Source organism: Mustela nigripes, chromosome 16 (genome assembly GCF_022355385.1).
Source record: "Mustela nigripes isolate SB6536 chromosome 16, MUSNIG.SB6536, whole genome shotgun sequence".
NCBI lineage: Eukaryota > Metazoa > Chordata > Mammalia > Carnivora > Mustelidae > Mustela > Mustela nigripes.
Window position 1 is genome coordinate 42269326 of NC_081572.1, and position 18776 is coordinate 42288101.

Sequence of the window (18776 nt, forward strand, 5' to 3'; positions counted from 1 at the left end):
GAGGCCAGACCACCAATTCCCACCATCAATCCTAGGTCTCGTTCTGGGGCTTCCTGCCTCTGGTCCCCGGTCTATCACTGTGCTTTCTGGGCAGTTAGACCCCAAACCTACCCATCCCAGCAAAAATAGCGCTCAGGGGGCAATTCCTGGCCCCAGGATTGGCTAAGCTCCTCCTGCTCCTCTGGTTTGTGGCCATTGTCTACAGCTCACCTGTACTTGCAGGGGCTGCGGAGACCAGTGCGGGCCCGAGAAGCTTCCACCCCAGCCTGCTTTCTGCAGTTTTCCTCCTGCAAACCTCCCCAGGCCTGGAGGCCTCCCAGCTCCCGGAGTACGTGTACAGAATGACAGGACGAAGAGGAGGCAGCTTGGGCCCATGGAGGGTCACACTGAAGTGGCCATAGATCACCGTGCCCTAGAGCTGGGGCCCTGGCTTAGCCAGCCTCCCAGCCTCTGGGCACCCGACAGGCTTACGCTGGCACACACTGCCCGATGCACCCACCCTTCCCCCAACACTGTCGGCAAGCGTCTGCAGTCCCAAGGGAAAGCCAATGGGGAAAGCCAGGCTGGCTAATAGCAGGTCAGGGTTTCCTGCAAAGCCAGCCCCATTGCCTGAGTGAGCAAGGTCAACCCCTGGGGGGCTCCTTGCTGGTCAGGCAGAGCCCTGCCACTCAGGGGCCATGCTTGAGTCCCTGTTCCCCAAAACAACGACCTTGGTTCTAGGGTGCCCCTGGGCTCTAGGCCCTGCAAGTCTGGCTATCACCTCTGCTGGGACGCGGGAAGACGCTCAGGGCGGGCAGCCCTCTGGCTGCCACAGGGAGAGGCTGTCCCACATCCTGAGCAGAGCTGAGCCAAGTCACCTCAGCCGCTGGTGGCCCTGTTGCAGGGGTGGGGAGAGGAGGGTTGGAAGGTGCCTCTCCCTCAACCTCTTGGACCAGGAGTGCACTGCGGCATGCCAGGGCCCTGTGGAGCTGGCTCCTGCCCCCTCCTCCTCCCTCTTCTGGCTTTCCTCCCATCCCCCCCAGCTGAAGATGGCGGTGACAATGGCGGTAACCGCTGGCACTCGTGCAGGGTTTACCACATGCCGGGAAGTCCTGAGGGCACTTCATGTATGATTTTTCATAAACGACCTGGATACTCCAAGGCCCCTCCCACACACGTATCTCAAACACTTCTCCTTTGAAATCACAAGCTCGCCCTGCAGGGTTAACTACAGATCAGTTGGAAGCCACAAGGTTTGGCTGATCCAACCTCCATCCAAGGAAGCGGGGCAGCTGGGACAGGCACCATCCAGGGTGACGAAGCACGGAGCTGCTTGGTGACCTGGCTCTGGCCCAGAGCCCCCCGCACTCCCACCCCCTGAGCCAGCTGCAGTCCTCTCCTAATTCCATATTTTCAGACCTGGCTATTCTGGAACTATCTCTCCCCTCTCTTGCATGAAATGAGTCCAGGGTCTCTATCTCAAGGCCAAATGACCTGGGGGAGAACTGGGGGGCCCTGGGCAGCTGAAGCCTGCCTCTGGGTCACCTGTGCCAAGCAGCTGATGGGGTCTCGGGAAGAGAGAGAACAGCTGCAGCGAAACCCCTCCCCGGGCGGGTCTTGTGCCGCCCAGAGTGGGACGAAGAGTCCCAACAGCTGAGCTCTCATTTGGTGCTCCCCGATCTCAGAGTTCACACACCTAGGCCTCTCCGGCACCCCCAAAGGGTTCAGGAAGCAAGAACTAAAGGTAAAAATGAAAGAAAGGGGGTCGGAGGAGATCTCCAAAGCCCCTCGGGGTTCCCATGTCCTCCATGCACCCCAAGTTGGCATCACACATGCTGCACTTTCTGCCTTGTCAGTGGCATTCCCTCTGGCCACCCCAGACAGGAAGGGGCACCCCGCCGGGCATGCCTGCTCCCGGGAGCTGCCTCCCAGGAGCTGCCTCGTGGAGGAGGCCAGGGCAGGCGGGCATACCCACCCGGGGACACGCACACGGGAGGCGGGGCTGGGGGGGAGGCTCAGAGAAGCACTTACAGCCCCTTCCTCCTTGCCAGGAGGGCCAGGCTTCGGCAGAGTTTTGTCCTCCTCTTTAACCTGGGGGAGCAGACAAAGAAGTCACTCGGAGGACAGGGCAGGGAAGCTGAGCATCAAAAGCACAGGAGGCAAACCTCCAAGGGGCCACTCCTCCCTAGGAGGCAGAGGTCCCGTGTGTTCAGGAGTACTGGGGTGAAGGACACGAGTGACTGAGAGCCTGTGCCTGAGTCCAAACTGTGCAGTGACAACTTCAAGAGTGAGTAGTCTCCAGGGTTGCGGGGGGCGGGGGAACCCTGGCCTCAGTCCCCAGTCACGTGTCCCACTTGGGCTGTTTAAAGAGAGTGCCGTCATGGCCTTGGTTACGGGGCGGACGGAAAGATCCAGATAACTCAACTCATACTAAATGACAAGAGTCATTCCTGGCTCAGACGAGGGACGGTCTGACCAAGAGTCCCCTGACCTAGTGACTAAGAAGGAGGGAATGACCCCAGTGTGGGGGCCCTGCTGGGAGGAGACTGCTCCCAGGCTGGCTCCAACTTGCTTTGAGGTCCCTGCGACACCCCCCAGCCCAGAGCCCAAATGCCTTCCCAGTCAGACAGCTCCAGACAGACAGAGCTCCGTCTGGAGGCAGGACAGGAGGCATAGGCAAAGATTCGGGAGGCCAGATGTTTTGCCAAACCCAGACCCACAAAACTGTCAACTATGCAGCCAAGGGAGGGAACCCCAAAGTTAGGGGCACAGTGTAGAGGAAGGAAAGATGCCCTCCGGCTGCTCTGGCGGAGGGGGGATGGGGGGGCTGTGCTCAGCCTATGCACTAGCTGGCCTACGTCAGAGGGGAGGAGCCGAGTTGGGAAAATGGCAGCCACCATGCTGTATCTGGAAAAAGAAGAGACATGGTGGGTAATCCGATGGTCCCTTCAGTACTGAGATTGGCTCGGGACAGACCTAGAGGGGCCAGGCCTCAGTCTGAATGAGCCCTCTGTCCCCACTGCACTAGCATCTCTCCCTCCAAAAGCTCAGATGGTCCTAGTGGATTTCGTTTCTCTCCTTTCCCTAGTCACTTGGGACGATGGGAAAAAGGCAGGTCTGGAAGCAGTGCTGGCCATCTTCAGCATGCCTTTCTTTCCTGGAACAGTGGGGATGAGTGGGGGTGGGTATCCTGGCAGGAGTTCTTGATTCCTAATAGAAAAGATCCTTGGAAGCTCGTCCAGAATCACGTTAATGATCCACCTGGTGGCGGGGGGGGGGGGGGGGGGGGGGGGCAGGGGAGACTCTCCGTTTGTCACCAGGGTCCTTGGCTACATTTGAGCTCTGATTAGCAGTGCCTAGGGCACTGACCAGCAGGATGGCCACTGAAGTTTTAAAGCCGTGTCTTGTCTATAAAGCTATTTTCAACTGGCCAAAGCTTCAAAGTTAGTTCATACTGTTATGGCCACAGGGAAAATGGCAATTATTCCTTGGAGTGGGGTCTACTGCCTTAGATTGGAGCAGATAAAGGGAAGGGAGGAGCTGGAGAGGGAGAGGGAATGAGGAGGGGTGGCAGAGTCCAGGTCTGCGCCTGCTGCCCCCCACCAATGTCCATCACTCACACCCCCCATGCCCCCCCGCACCCCCAGGGATCACACCATGCATTAGCTCCTGAGCACACAGGTCAGAGGAACGTCAAGTCTCACAAACCACACAGACGTGCTCATGACTACACGTAGTGCTGTTAGCTCAGGCTCGGGGATGGCCCAGATTCCAAGTGCACTCTGCGTCCCTCACCCGCTCCAATTCTGTCTTTCCTCTGGGGATGCGAGCTGGGGACCCCAAGCGTCCCGCCCAAGTGGAGGAGCGTCGGGGGCAACACTGGCCGCCCCCGAAATGTCTGGGACACCAGGCAGGGCTCTAAGCTCAGCTCTGGATTTAGCCTCAGGCTGACTCACTAGCCTCCCCCCTGCACCCCTCCCCCCAACCAAGGGCTCTGTCTGTCATAGGTCATTGCCCAGCTGGGGACTGTGCACCACACAAAGGCATGCCCAGGGCTGCCGCCTGAATCACCCTCTGGAACCCAGGCAGCCAGCTGGCCTGGCTCCGGACTCTTGGCTCCTGTCCTTCTTACCCACCAAGGTCCCCAGACGCGGGAGACACAGTTCCAGAGGCCTCTGAGCCGAGGCCATTCCCAGCAGCCCCAACACAGCAAACCATGTTCCCAGGGGTGAGCCAGAGCAGCAGTGGGGAGGGAAGGGTGTGGAGGGGTTAACTTAGATGGGTACCGGTGGGCCAAAAGGCAGCTCAGCCTACCAGAGGTGGAGCTCAGAGGAAGAACATGACTCAGCGCGGAAGCCCATCCAGAAAGAAGAGTGAGTTATTGCGCCCCGCCCTGGTCATTCTCCCCAGCCCCCCGGTACACACACATGCGCTAGGCCGTATCTAGCTCCCAGAGCTCTATTGCCCACAAGCCAGACTCCTGCCTGCACACACCATGCCAAGCACATAGGAAAAGCACAAGGATTCTGAGACCCAACTTTCCTTTTGCTCCCAGAAGGCGAACCTTGATGAAAAGGCCATGGTGCTGAAGAAAGCCTGCACCCAGGGTCAGAGCAGACACAGGGGTAGGCAGGGTCGCTCAGGGCATCCGAGTCTTCCTAAAGGCCACGACCTGCCGGGACAAATACCTTGGGTAACAGGGAACAGGAGGGAGGAAGTGGGGAAGGGGGGACAGATGGCAAAGCCCAGACATCAGAGGAGGAACAGTGAATAAAACACCAGAGGAAAGAGACGGCAAGGTGGGGTACAGACCATGGAAATTCCTGCCCTTGGAAGCTGTGCATCCTTGAATAAGCCAGCTCACCTCTCTGGGCCTGTCCGCAGCATTAGGGAATGGATTAGGGTAGATAATGGCTAAAGATCTTTCCAGGTCTGCACTCCAGGGGTCTGGTAGAAGAGGCACTCTAGCCCTCCATTGCAAGAACCCGAGGTACATGCCCGTGAAAGTATTAGCAAAGCTTCTCCAGGACTCTTCACCTTCTTTGCCTTTTACCTGCCATGCATCACTACCCTCCAGGGGCAGGAGGTCTGGAGAACGGTAAAGCCGCCCCATTGCTGGGTGAGAAATTAGAATAGGTGCTCTTGGGAAGCAACAGGCAGAATCTGCCTCCTCCCAGGGAGAGGCTTCGTCCAAAGAATCCGTTCAGTTGAGTGGAGTTTAAGAACAGGTTCATTCTGATTACTGCTTACTGATGAATGACTGGTGAAAAATTAGAGAATTATTTTTAACGTGCTTTATTGACTTGTCTATTTTCCTTTTTTTTTCTTTTTTATTTTTTTTTAAAGATTTTATTTATTAATTTGACAGAGAGAAATCACAAGTAGATGGAGAGGCAGCCAGAGAGAGAGAGAGATAGGGAAGCAGGCTCCCTGCTGAACAGAGAGCCTGATGCGGGACTCGATCCCAGGACCCTGAGATCATGACCTGAGCCGAAGGCAGCGGCTTAACCCACTGAGCCACCCAGGTGCCCCTGACTTGTCTATTTTCTTATCATACACTCTGTTCATACACGAGACTTTGTTTAATTATTTAGCTCATGTGGTCTTTGATCTCCTATGCGTGCGGGGAGGAGCCCCTGCGTCCCAGGTGGTGAGGACGCCAGCCCGTTCACACCCGGGTCTGACCCTCTGTCCCAGCTCTTCCTGAGGAATTCTACTCTGAATGCAAATGTGGGGTTCTACCCGGAGGGAATTCTCTCTCTGGCTTTTGTGAGGAATCACCTGGCTCTTTCTCCTCTCTTCGTTATCACTGGCTTTTAAAGTTTCAAAGATTTGCTTAGGACGCAGAATAACCTATCACACATGCCAACACAGAAGAGGGGAGGAACTCAGCCCCAAAGATGGTGGCAATGACTCCACCGCGGTCACCATGGTCACTTCCTGAGCTGGGCACGAATGGCTCTGTGCAGGGAGGGGGCCCGGGGCTCTCCTTCCTGACCTACTCCCTTTAGGGATTTCAGCCGTTTCTGACAACCTCCTTCATGACTGAATATGGAACATCTATAAGGTGATGGGCCCTGTAGAAGTATTTAACACATACTTTGGACTGGAAGTCTTACAATAGCCTCAGGACAGAGGATTTATTGGTCTTCTCATCTTACTTATAAGGAAAAAGACTCAGAATGAGATGAGGCCCTAAAGCTATTAAGTGGTGGAGCTGGGATTTGAACCTAAGTCACTCTGACTGCAGAGCTCCCTTAGAGGCCCACCTCTTCTGCAGGGCCAGGCCGTGTCAGAGGGGCTGAGTCAACGTTAGGAGCCAACTCTGGTTAACGTACTGTGTCGCTGTCAGCATTCAGGAGGTCTCCAGAGGTCTGGGTCCAGCTGAGGCTTGGAGTGACAGGGAGACATTTGCTAGTGTTCAATGTGCCTGGGTAAGTTTCTAGACTTGCAAAGGGAGACCCCACCACGATCCTGCCCCTCGGAAGCTCCGACCCCCCTCCCCAACCACCCTCGCAGGTACTTCTGGTCTTGTCTCCCTTTTTAAAAAAAAGATTTATTTATTTTAGAGAGATAGAGAGAGTGTTGGGGGAGAGGTAGAGGGAGAGAGAAACGAGCAGACTCTGTGCTGAGTGGGGAGCTTAATGTGGGGCTCGAACTCATGACTCTGAGATTGGGACCTGAGCTGAGAAACCAAGAGTCAGACGCTTAACCAACTGCGCCACTCAGGCGCCTGTCTGGCCTCTTCTCTTGAGGGAAGGGAAGATAGCCAGTGCTCACTGAACCCCTGCAATGAGCCAGGCACAGCGGTGGGCCCTTCACACCGCCTCCCTACTTCATCCTCCCAAAAGCCCACTTTATAGAGGGTGAGGGCCTCACGGAGGGCCCCAGATCTAGTCAGCAGCCACACTGGGATTCAGGGCGTGAGCTGTCTGTGTGTCCACAGTGTTTCCTGGACTGTGGTTTCCTTGTGGGCAGGACACAATGTTACCCATCATCCTGGGGGCACTTAATAAATACACTTTTGCCGCATGACAGTGTGGCAACAGGGGTTCTTTGGCAAACGTCTCATTCCTATCTGGTCTCTTCCTTCAACTGTAAACTGAGGAGAATAACATTTGCCAATCCTGATTCCCGGGGATGAGGGGAACACAAGGGAGGGACACTCTCTAAACTTAGCAACAATAACTAGTACACTCGATGCCACGGGGTGAGAGGGGAGGGCGGGGACACTCTGAAATTGCTGAGTAGCTCTTTGGGAAGGAACAGGAGCCACAAAATGCATCACCCTTTGGCTCTAGCCATCCCATCTTCAGGAATGTCTAAGCAATGAGCTGATTTAAAGCAAGGCAGAGAAAGAAAAAACCCACAAACCCACAAACCCAAAGAGAGACTTTTCAAGATGCACTCTATGTAGGAGCACAACCTGGAAACCACCCAAATCCTAATCCTAGCATTAGGGAAGGGATAGGTGAGCTATGGTACTTGGACCCATGCATAGTTATGTCACCATTTAAACTAACGAATGTGTGACCACCGTCACTGTAGGGAAAACACCTAAGATCAAAGAAACCAGGACCGAAATAGCGTGCAAACAGTGATCATCGTCATCTTGTAAATTGTGTAAATTAGACACAACAGAGACATTTGGTATTTATTTTGTTATGTATTTGTTACTTACTGCTTATTTCTATTGTAAAGAGGGCTAAATAGTCCATAAAAAAGAAAAAGCAGAGGAGATAATAGCTGAGAGCATTTGTTCTCCAAGAGGAGACATCCAAGAAATGTGCTCGGGGACCCATCGATGCTCAGCCTGGGAAGGCTTCCAACACTCAGGGGGCTGGACCAGGCTGCATTTTAGCCTCTGCAGGGATGAGCAAGCAGCCGCCGCCCTTACCTTCCCATTCTCTGTGCCCCTCACAAGAGGGAATGGGGCACAAATGCCCCTAGGAGAAGCTTTCCGCCCACCAGGCTCCCCACGAGCATGGAACTCCCAGGCCGGGGAAAAATGCATCGAGGTTCCAGTGTCCCTGCAGATATCCATACACCGGGAGATCCCAAGGGAAGTGGGAAGAGAAAGAGGAGATCCTGCTGTCTGTGACCTAGAACTTGGCCCCTCTTCCCTCTACCAAATCTAGAGCACATTTAGAGGAGAAAGAGACATGGAACCCTCCCTCCCTCTCCTTTCCCATTCTGAGCAGCAGAGAGTAGCTCCCAGGAGACCCCTTCCCTGCCAGCCCCACCCGAGCACCTTCTTATCTAGGGATGGGAGCGGGGGATGAAGGCAGAGGGAAGAAAGAACTGCAGTAACAGCTAACCTTTGCTGAGCCTGTCCTAACTGTCAGGCACCGCGCTGTGTCCTCTGCACGCATGATCTCATCCAATCCCCACAACAGTCCTCTGAAGGACATACTACTCTGATTCCCACTTTACAAATGAGCAAACGGGATCAGCAAACAAATGGCCGAGGTCGCAGAGCAGCAAGTGGCGGATCAGAACTCACACCAGGCCTGTCCTCCAGCAAGAACCTCATGGGCTCACTGGAAGGGGTGGAAGCAGGCCCTGCCCCCGCCTCCCTCGGTCCACCTGCACTGCCGAACTTCCATGATGTCAGCGGCCAGAATAACAGCTTGGAGAGAAAGAAAGCAAGGGCTTCCAGAGATGACCTGCTCTTCCACCATGACCCGAATAGGCTTTGCACAGAGCTCTGTCTGCAGGGAGTGGCCTGAAGGCCATGCTGCCAGCCAGAGGAGGACGGGGATGAGAGCTTGGCAGGGCTGATGGCCCCTTCGGTCCAGCCTCCAGGGAGAGCCCTCCCCCAGCATGGGGCAGAAGAGAAAGCAGCCGAGAGCCCGCCTTCACCGAGAGCCAGGCTGGCCCGGGAGGAAGCAGGTGCACTGGAATGGCTTCCTGCTGCCACTACACTTGCAGTCAGGCCCAAGGTTCCTCCTCCAACGGCTGGACCTGCTGGAGGCCTCCCTCCCTCCCCTGAGGACCCTCACTGCCCGTCTGCCAGGCCCTTTGCCATCTGCCTCACCATCAATCTTTGACCTAGTGCTGGTGGCCCCGGGGCCCCCGATGCGGTGGGGTGGGGAGGGGAGAAGGCCTGACCAGGAAGCACCCAACTTGTGGGGTGAGGCATCTCCCTGGCCCCACCCCCAGCTACACCCCCACACACCTCAGCACTGGTGCCAGTTCTGTGGCTGGGACTGGGCACGGGGAGAGACGAATGCTCGTCTTAGGCACGTCTCAGGCTTTCCGTAGACCTCTGCTCTGGGCCAGCCCACACGCTGCCAACTGCTGACATGACCAAAAACCTGACCCTCAGTGTCTGGGAGGGGGTGGCGTGGGGGGAAACAGAACCACGGGGAGGCGGCTATGTCTCTCTCCTCACTTGCTTTTTTAAGGAACTTACTCCTCTGGAGTAATCTCAGCAAAAAGGAGATCTACAGACAGGGCATCCCCGAGATGCCATCTGTGCCCCTTCCAAGTGTCAGAGCCGCAGAAATGCAGGAGGCTATGCTGAGTCCCCCCCGTGACAACCTGAGGGACCACCCCTCTCTACCACCTTTCTCTTGTCTACCAGGAGAATGAAGGGTGGAGGGCCACACTGGCAGGAACACAAAGCAGGAAGAAGACTTCCCAAGGTCCGGAAGGTACTGGGGTCTCAGGCCCCAGAAGAAAATAGCGCCCCAAGGAATGTAGACCGCAAGCGCTAAAGGTCTGTGGGGAAGGCGTGTCACAGCCCGCGGGCAAGCTGATGCGGTCCCAGGACAGCGAGGGTTAGAAAATGGTGCCCCCCGCCCAAACTCTCAAAGTCATGAGTCAGGGCCAGGAGGGCCTTGCCTCTGAGGTGGTGGGAGGCTGCCTGAGCTTGAAGATTCCCTCCCTACAGAGAAGCTCAGGGAGGGGCCCCAAGTCATTAACCACCCCCCCCAACCTCCTTCAGCCACATCTGGGGAAATAACAGAAAGGCCCCTCCTTTCGGAAATGAGGAACCCGCCTGAGGAGCCTGGGACATTTCCGGGGTGGGGGGGTCAGAGGGACACTCACCCGCATGGCCTGGCCTGGAGCAACCAGGAGCAAGGAGTCTCCTCACGGATGCTGCTCCGCTAGCCGCTCAAAATAGCACTGGCCGCAGCCCCGCCCCTGTTCCCCTCCTTCCCCCCAGGCCCCTCCCCCCCAGTCGAGCTGCCCAACCCTGGCTGCAGCCTGTCCCAGAGAGCGAGTGGCCTCCAGGACTGCCGGGACCAGGTAGGCCAGGATGGAGAGGGTTACACAGTGTGTGTGGAAGGGGAAGAGGAGGCGCTGAGAGTGAGGGCACCGGCAGGGTGGTGGTGGGGGGGGCGGTTAGGCGGTGTTGGAGGGTTAGGGGCAAGGGACAGGGAGGGTGGGACTTTCCTCCTGACACACACCCGGGCTCCTGGACAGCTGGGCTGATATGGCCCCTAAAAATAGCAGAGGAATTTGAGACCTGCAGCCCCCGGCCCCACAGGCCAGGATTAAGACAAGCACATGCGCATTCACGCGCGCACACACACACACACATACACACACAAGCACACCATCATGCATGAACACTCAATCACAGTACTCTTGAGAACACACAAATCATAAGCTCACCCCAGCCATCTAATTACTGCGGCAGAGGCCAAGAAAGCCACTAACGTCACATCCAATCCAGTACATGGGGCCCGCTGCACGCTGTGCCCCATCGGCAGCCACGCAGCCATCCTGGAAAAGTCCGGCAGGAACAGAGACCCGCACGATCCGTGTGAGGCCCGCTGTGGCTGCTTTACCGGAAATACACTGGGGACATGCACGGAATCAACGGCCTTCTCCCTGCACATCCCCCCTCACCCCCCACGGCCGGAGACTGCGCAGGCACAGAGGAGGGTGTGCTGGGTGGGTCTTGGCCCTGCGGAGGAAATCGCGGGTGTCTGGCCAATGAGCAAGGGTTGCCGGTGAAAAGCCAGCGCTCCTTATCAAGGGAAAGCCTGGCCCTGCTCTCTGGGTAGGACCATTGGATGCCCAGACCAGGGCGGGGGGCCAACCCCATACCCACCCCCACCCCTGCCCCAGGCTCGCAAGAGGATGAAATGGGAGCTAGGGGCAGATGGGAAGGAGCCAAAAGACAGGCGTTTTGAGGCTGTCTCAGAAGCTGTCAGCTCTGGAGAAAAAAGGAAGCTGGTCTGTCTTTTCCTCTCCAGGAAAAAAAAAAAAAAAAAAAAAGGGTGGGGTGGGGAGGGAGGAAAGGCCTGGAACAGAGCTGTCACCTAACCAGTGTCCCACAAAGGGGGGCTGGATACCCCCAGGCCTGCCACCCCGGGCCAGTCTTGTAAGCCCACTGGGTCCTGTAAACAGCATGACTTTCTCTGAGAAAAGGCTGGTAAGCACGGCCTAAGAGGACCAAAGCCCAGCGAAGCACCGCCCCCACCCCCCACCCCCCACCATACACTGGCCACAGGTGGCCATGAGGACATGGGGTTCCTGCCTCTGCTTTCCAGGGACTGCTGTGTCTCCCCAGGGAGATCTTCCGGGCCTTCCAGGGCATGTGCTGTGCTGGAGATCATCACATCCCCAGGGCTTTCCTGACACAATGGTGCCAACCTTGGCAGCAGACTGAAATCCCCCAGGGGACTCAAACATACGGATGCCTGAATCACCCCCTTCCCCCTGGTCTCTGATTTAATTGGTCTGGGAGGGAAGTCTGGGCACTAGGATTTGTAAGAGCTCCCCCCAAATGATTCTTAGAGGTAGGCAAGGCTGACCACCGCTCAATTTGAAGGCAGCATAACACCTGGTGCGAAGTATCCCTTTGCTGGGATGCCTGGATGGCTCAGTGGGTGAAGTGTCTGCCTTTGTCTCAGGTCATGATCCCAGGGTCCTGGGATCGAGTCTCGAATCGGGCTTTCTACTCAGCGGGGAGCCTGCTTCTGCCTCTTTCTCTGCTTGTGCGTGCTGTCTCTGACAAATTTGTTGTTGTTGTTGTTAGATTATTTATTTATTTATTTGACAGACAGAGATCACAAGTAGGCAGAGAGCCAGGCAGAGAGAAGGGAGGAAGCAGGCTCCCTGCTGAGCAGAGAGCCTGATTCGGGGCTCCATCCCAGGATCCCGGGACCATGACCCGAGCCAAAGGCAGAGGCCTTAACCCACTGAGCCACTCAGGCGACCCCCTCTCTCTGACAAATAAATTTTTAAAAAACTTATTTAAAAAAAAAAAAAAGTGTTCCTTTGTTCAATCACTGAGTGCCTGAGTGAATGACGGAGGAAAGAAAGGAAGGACTTAACTGTGTGATCGTGGGCATGTGACTTGCACGGCCTTCATCTGCAAAATGAGGTTCTGCCTGCCAGTGACTCTTTGGCATGGTCAGTATATGAGCGGTAAAATCTCAGTGAGTGAAAGGATTTGGTTCTCAAAGTGTGGTCCCCGGACGGGCAACCCCTCCTCCACTCCAGACTTACTGATTCAGAAACTCTGGATATGGGACCCAGCTCCTGTGCTTTAGCCAGCCCTCCTGGTGAGTCTGAGAACCACTTGAAGGAATTAGTCTTGGTGCACCGTGGTCAACAGGGAGACTTCCAGGTCCAGCCAGCCTAGCTCAGTCGTGGCTTGTTCCCATGGTAAGCTACACAGCTGAAGCCTGTGGTGTGATTTCTTCACTTCTACGAGGGGGGCAATGATAGTACTACCACCGAGGGTTCCTGCAGGCATTAAATGAATTAGTGCTTGCTCTAGGAACAGTGTCTCACACAGAAGTTTTCAATGAACTTACTGAAAAGGTTTTCCATACTTTTTAACCATTATTATCTATCTGGGATCATTAACGGGGGAGAAAAGAAAAACATCACAGCAAAATTTCCAGGTAACTGAAGACTAGTCCCATGAAGGGACAAAATATTTTCTATTTTGAGTAGTTTTCTAAATTCTGTTACTAATTTATAAATCATAAAAATAGACATTTTATAATTCTAAGTAAAACACTAAGTAAAACCCCTCTCAAACATCTCAAATTCGGAGCTTCCACTCTCTCTCTCTCTCTTTTTTTTAAAGGTTTTATTTATTTATTTGACACAGAGAGAGAGAGAGAGAGAGACACCAAGACAGGGAACACAAGCAGGAGGAGTGGGAGAGGAAGAAGCAGGCTCCCCACTGAGCAGGGAGCCCAATACGGGACTTGATCCCAGGACCCTGGGATCATGACCTGAGCTGAAGGCAGACACTTAACGACTGAGTCACCCAGAAGCCCCTGAGCTTCATCTCTTTCTTTTCTTTTTTTTTTTTTTTTTCTTTGAGAGAGAAAGAGTGAGAGAGAGCATGAGAGGGGAGAAGGTCAAGAGAGAAGCAAACTCCCCAAGGAGCTGGAAGCCCAACACAGGGCTCAATCCTGGGATTCTGGGATCATGACCTGAGCCAAAGGCAGATGCTTAACCAACTGAGCCACCGAGGCGCCCAAGCTTCGTCTCTTGAACCCACCTCGTTTCTACCCTGCACTGAGGGGCACGTCACCGCCACTGTGAGGACTCCGGACTTCCCAGTCTGGCTCCTGTCCTACCAATGCCCCTGGCCACTCCCAAAGGTCACCAGCCCTGTCCTAGGTACTGTAGCCACCTGGGGCCTTGCTCCACACCCCTTCTGGGAAGGCCAGATGCCCTTTGTGTCCATCTATCTGCTTTTGTCCCCTCCCTGGTCAGGCCATCAGCTGTCACTCTGCCTGTCAGTGCAGGTGATCTGGACAGTCTCACTTCCTTCTAATAAGCAGTTTCTGCCAGAGGCTAGGAAACCAGATAGCCAAGCCTGATACCACAGAGTCCAGAGCAAAGCCAGCAGATTACCAGAGAGCCACTCTCCTGTGAGCAAAGGGTCTGGGTTTTCACCGGCAGACTTGCTGTCCTCTATTTTGCCTGCTTGAGGGCCTTCTAGGCCCACCTTCCATTCAGCAGTGCTCTGGAAGATGACTTCTGGGTGACCAGGGTGTCACTTTACCCTCAGAGTCTTGTCCTGGATTATTAGTCACCATGTGTGGATCCACTCCTCTTCTATTCAGACTAGATTCTGTTGGTTCTGTCTCTGAGTTGACTCGCATTACTGATGGAGATCTTCTCAAAGCAGCTTCTTCCCTCAGTGACAAGGGCAGGCCTCTTCATTCAGAGGGGAAACTGAGGCCCTGGTCACTCATTCAGCTTCACACACAGCCACACACACAGTCATCTGCTGCCCAAGGTCGGTGCAGCCTCAGGGCCAGGCCCGAGTCTTCAGGAAGCCCAACCTATGACCCCAGGCAGCCCAGCAGTCACACCAAGCCAGCCCACCTACAGCCCCCTGGACCTGCCTCCTGGCACTTCCCCTTTCTCCCTCCATCTCCCTTTCCCCAGCACACCTTGCTCTCACTTTCTCAGGCTGATCTTCCCAGTCCCTACCCTCATCACCACCAGAGCAAATGCCTCTCTCCCTTGCCCACCCCTTCCTATCTGTGGAGGTCCATCTCCGTTGAGTCTCACCTCCTTTATGAAGCCTTCCCTGGACCCCAAGGCCTGCCGGGCGACACAGTGCAAAGACCACCCACTCGCTGTCAGGCCCACCTGGGTCTGAATCCCAGCTCAGCAACTTTCTTGGTGTCTGACCTGAGGGAAAGTTACTCAGCTCCTTGGAGTTTCCACTGGCTTGCCTTATCATGGTCTACCCACTTTATGGGCTTGCGAGAATTTAAAGAGATAGTACACGTAAAGCACCTTGGCATTAGGCCTGGCAAACTGTAGGTAGTGATTAAATTATCATCAAAAACCACAGCCCTCACTGTCTATACCTAGACATCACCACATACACACAGTGCTTCTTTTTTATCCTCAATATGGTGCTCTGCTAGACACAACAGAAGAGGCATAGACACGACACAGGATTAGATTCGAAGGTCACTAAGCACATAGTAGGCGCTCAGTAAGTAGCCACTGGATTTGACTAACTCATCTGAAAGGTACTGTGAGATATACTGGGTGGAACACAACAGGGAAAAAAGGGATATCCGGACAGAGTCACAACTTCAACTACTCTGCTCTCCCATGTCGGTGGTGGTATGGGGTGAGGGAGAGGTCCTTAGTTCTGTGACCCTGGGCCCGGCAGGGTGGTGAAGGAGAGTGGGGTTGGGGGTTGGGGGGCTGACTACACGGCTACACGGGAAGCTCTGAGGAGTGAAGGAAGTCATTCCAGTACTCAACTAGTGGTTTGGTGTCACACCTTCAAGGTCAACACTGTGGGGAAGCCCAATGCCTGCTACTTTTTCTGTCTCCTCACAACTAAACTATGAGCTTCTTGAGGCAGGGGTGATATGTTCGTTGTTCACGGTTGTGCCCCCTGCACCCACCTAGCACTGGGCCCTGCTCAGAGACAGTGCTCGACACGTGAGTGAGCGAGCAGTTGAAATAAGGTGAAGCCGATGTAGACCCTGACCTCAGCAAACATGCAGACCAGAAGAAGAGACAACAAATGTACCCAAAGAATTAGAATTCGACTTAGAATCTGCTCTGTGTTCCAAAAGGGGCACTGATAATGTTCTAGGGAGATTCTGAGGCAGATCTCTTTTCCTGTTGGGGAATGAGGCAGATAGCTTAGAGGCCGCTCAGGGCTGGGCCATGAAGGATGGAAGGAAGTCTGTCAGGAGGAGATGAGGGAGGAAGGGAATTCCAGGGTAAAGAACTAGAATGACAAAAGGTAAGAAACTGGGAAAGCATGAAACTGGGTGAAGTGTAGGACACAGAGAGGTAAACAATGCGAGACAAAGCTGGAAAGGTCAGTGGGGCCAGATCAAGAAGGCCTGTATGCCACAGTGGACAGGTCTGGTTTCAGCTGCCCATGATCCATCCTTCCATTTCCTGCCTAGAGCACCCCAATTTCAACCTACCCCAGCATGTGACTTGAGTTGGGCCCACAGCGTGTCATGACTCCAGACTATAGGGATTATTAGTTCATGGAAGGCACATGACCCAATCAGTATCAAGGCCATAGAATGAAACTCTGGGATTATTCTTTCCCCACAAGACCTGAAACCTGTGCTGTGCCATTTGCCCACCACTTGTTTGAGGACCAAGGCGACATGGAAGATGAACTGAGAGACCTAGAAAAGGCCTGGGTTCTAGATAAGGCTGAGCCTATAACCAGTTCTACCCCTGGAATGTTTCAGATGTTTGAGCCTCTGCAGTTCTTCTTGTTAAACCTGGTCAGCTGGGCTCCATCACTTACAACAGAAAGGGTGGTGCCTGAGGACAAAAGTGAGGTAAGCAGCTTAAAGACAAAGCAGGCACATTCTGAGCACTAGCTGTGGCTCTGGGACAGTGCAACTTTTTTTCCTCACAAAATCCTGGGAGGTGAGTGCTGCAAAAGGGGAATGGTGGTTTGGGAAACTGAGGCTTACAGAGGTTAAATAACTTGCCTGCAACCATATGGATAGTGACTGGCAAGGCCTGGGTTAGGACTCTAGTTATTCTGACTCCAAGCCTGGCTCCTTCCACTCTGCCTCTTGCCTAGAAAACAGTGGGAGTCATAGCAGGTTTCTGGAGAGTGAAGGGGCATGATTAAACCTGTGCTTTAGGAATGCTGATCTAACAGAAGGATGCTGGGAAGCAAAGGAGGCTGGAAGCTGAAAGACCACTGGAAGTCAACGTTATGGCCAGAGGAAAGATGGGCAGGGGTCTGCCCTATTCTGGTAGTGGGAAGAGAAGGTGATGCAAGACAGAGAATTGGTGGCTGTGGGGGAGGCTGGGAAGCGGACGGGGGTGATAGTTGGGAAGAAGATCTAAAGCCTCCAAGGTTTCAAGCTGTCAAGACTTCAAGAGGACAGCCTGAAGCCACTATCCAAAACAGGAATGTCAGATGGAGGCTGACTTCAGGAGATAGCTTGAAAAAGTACTGAGCCTGGCATTCTACCTAACATCTTAAAAGAATACTGCTCTGACCCTATTTGTCTTTCTAGTTCCTCTTTAAATTAAAATTCCTTTAAAAAGGTCTAGAAACAGTCTCCACATATGAACACTTATCGTATAGTGCTTGTATTATTACTAATTTGCAATGTTAAAATGTCATCAGTACAACTCCTTATTTAGGGACGTTAGGGGGCATGCATTCTTTCGAGGAGGTGGTGAAAAGTGCAAGCCCAGCCTGGGCCCAGACACTCAGGCCCTTGCGGCAGGCCAGTGGGAGCCCGGGCCGCGCTTCCTGGCCCCGCCCACCAGCCGACAGACGCAGGGGCGGGGCCAGCTCCCGCACACGCGCAGTGCGCTCGGAGCTACAGGACGCACCCGCCCTGCAGCGCCTCCGGAGCCCGGCAGAGGGCGGCCGCCCCCTTCTCGCCAGCCCGGCTGCCTTAGCCGCGGGATTTCACCTCCGTCCAGGCCACGCCCCCAAGAGGCGTCCCCCGGGAGCTCCAGACCAAGGGGGCTGCCGCGGCAAGATGGCCTCTCGCTTTATCCTGGAAGGGTACAGCGAGAAGGGGCAGCGTTGAGCTCGGCGCTGCCTTTGTTTTAATCGCCGGTCCATCCCCCCAACCGCCCCTGCATATAGTAGGCACTCAATAAATGCTTATTGATGGAATAAAAGGGATGAATGAACGACTATGTGAATAAATATAAGACTCCGGGGACGCTTTATTCCTGTGGGCTGGGAGGAGGTCTGGGAGTAGCAGTCTAGGAAAGTCAGGGAGAGAGGGTCGCCCCAGATCACTGCCTTCACTACCACTGAGGCATAGTGCTCGGCACGCCCCCAGCGCCTGCCTTAGCACACCCAAGGTTTTGCTCACAGGCACAGAGCCCAAGTGGTGACATCTGGGTTCGTCCTCTCTGCTAAGACTAGCAGTCTGTCCCCTCAGAGTGAGATCGTGGCTGCCTGCAGAGACCACTCCAGTAGGCCTGCTGCTCCCCGAAGACGCTCAGCTGCGGGGGATTTCCTCATGGCCCCTGGGGATTTCCAAACTGCCTCTGCTTAGCCAAACTCCCACAAGGCCCAAAACCAAGGGTGGCTGGTCTTGACAAAATCCTCCAGACCCCTGCCCAAATCCCACCCAGACTTGGTTCACTTCTGAGTCTACCAAATGTACCGCATACACAATATTCCCATCCCCAACCCCCTCTGGCAGACATGAGAATAAGCATAATGAACTATTGTTCTCTTTTTCACATAAATGACAACTGTTTTCTATTTCCAGGGAAGAAAAAAAGGAAAGCCAGTTTAAGGGTCAGCCATACAAATTTAAATAAAACCTCAGTAAGGTCTTTGCGGGTGTGAGAGCTGGAAATCCAAGGTGCTTATTCTCTGAGTCAGGGAGCTGCTTTAGACAAGCCTCGGGTTCCTCCAAACACTGGGCCTTCAGTACATGTTTGAGGATCTGTGTGTTCGCCTCTGGAGGCTCTGGTTGGACCTATTTCTAGAACCCTTTCAAGTGAAAATAAATCGCAAACTCAGCCTCCATAGAAGTAGGAAGGATGAAGCCAAAGCTTCTCCTTTTCCTACGAGCCTACCACCTCCACATTAACAGCCTTGGCCAAAGCCACTGGGGCATGTGAGCACCTGTGTGTTACAAGGCTGGGCAGAAAACATGCTTGGCAAGGTGGGGAAACACTGCCCCAGATGTGGTGGCGCACGGCCAGGGACCTGTTGGCCCTGGGGCATCAGGATTCCAGAGTTGAAGTGTAGAAATTGCCAGAGAGGAGGAGGCTTCCTTCCTGAGAGGAAGGGAAAATGACACCAACGCCAGCCTCACCAGGGGCACTCCAAGAGGACAGAATCCTTCAAGAACATCCCACCA

General features: G+C 54.4%; 1 protein-coding gene and 1 long non-coding RNA gene across 9 annotated transcripts in view; one reads left to right on the forward strand and one right to left on the reverse strand.

Annotated features, from left to right (window-relative positions):
* MYO18A (myosin XVIIIA) overlaps nucleotides 1-18776 on the reverse strand; it is a 93596-nt gene that overhangs the window by 50845 nt on the left and 23975 nt on the right. The gene's annotated exons all lie outside the window — the stretch shown is intronic.
* On the forward strand, nucleotides 10167-17547 carry LOC132003403 (uncharacterized). Its single transcript, XR_009400184.1, has 3 exons — nucleotides 10167-10233; nucleotides 16161-16253; nucleotides 16569-17547. It is a non-coding gene; the product is annotated as an uncharacterized LOC132003403 (long non-coding RNA).